Source organism: Plectrocnemia conspersa, unplaced genomic scaffold (assembly GCF_051122295.1).
Source record: "Plectrocnemia conspersa isolate PC_06_02 unplaced genomic scaffold, ASM5112229v1 ptg000002l, whole genome shotgun sequence".
Lineage (NCBI taxonomy): Eukaryota > Metazoa > Arthropoda > Insecta > Trichoptera > Polycentropodidae > Plectrocnemia > Plectrocnemia conspersa.
In genome coordinates this window covers 10,688,043-10,688,346 of record NW_028277166.1, presented here as the reverse complement: position 1 = coordinate 10,688,346, position 304 = coordinate 10,688,043, and positions in this window count along the sequence as shown.

The following is a 304-nucleotide window of genomic DNA, read 5'->3' as shown; positions in this document are numbered from 1 at the left end:
TTTTAATTGCTCAGTGAAACACTGTATATTACTGATTTAATGAATGGATTTGAATTTTTTTTCAATTCTTGCAATATCCATTCTGCGTAAAAAAACAGAGTTCGATCAAGAGCATCGATCGATCGATCTGTTTGCTGTTCGATCTTCCGGTTTATTTGCGCTCGCATTTAATATACGGCTGGTGCGAATTGACGTCGGATGAAAAGTCCGGATCCGTCGTCATGGGCGGAGACACGGCGGCCAGGGGAGGGGGCGCGGCACAGTGTGTCCAAAAAAAGACCAACGAAAAATGTATTGGATCTCT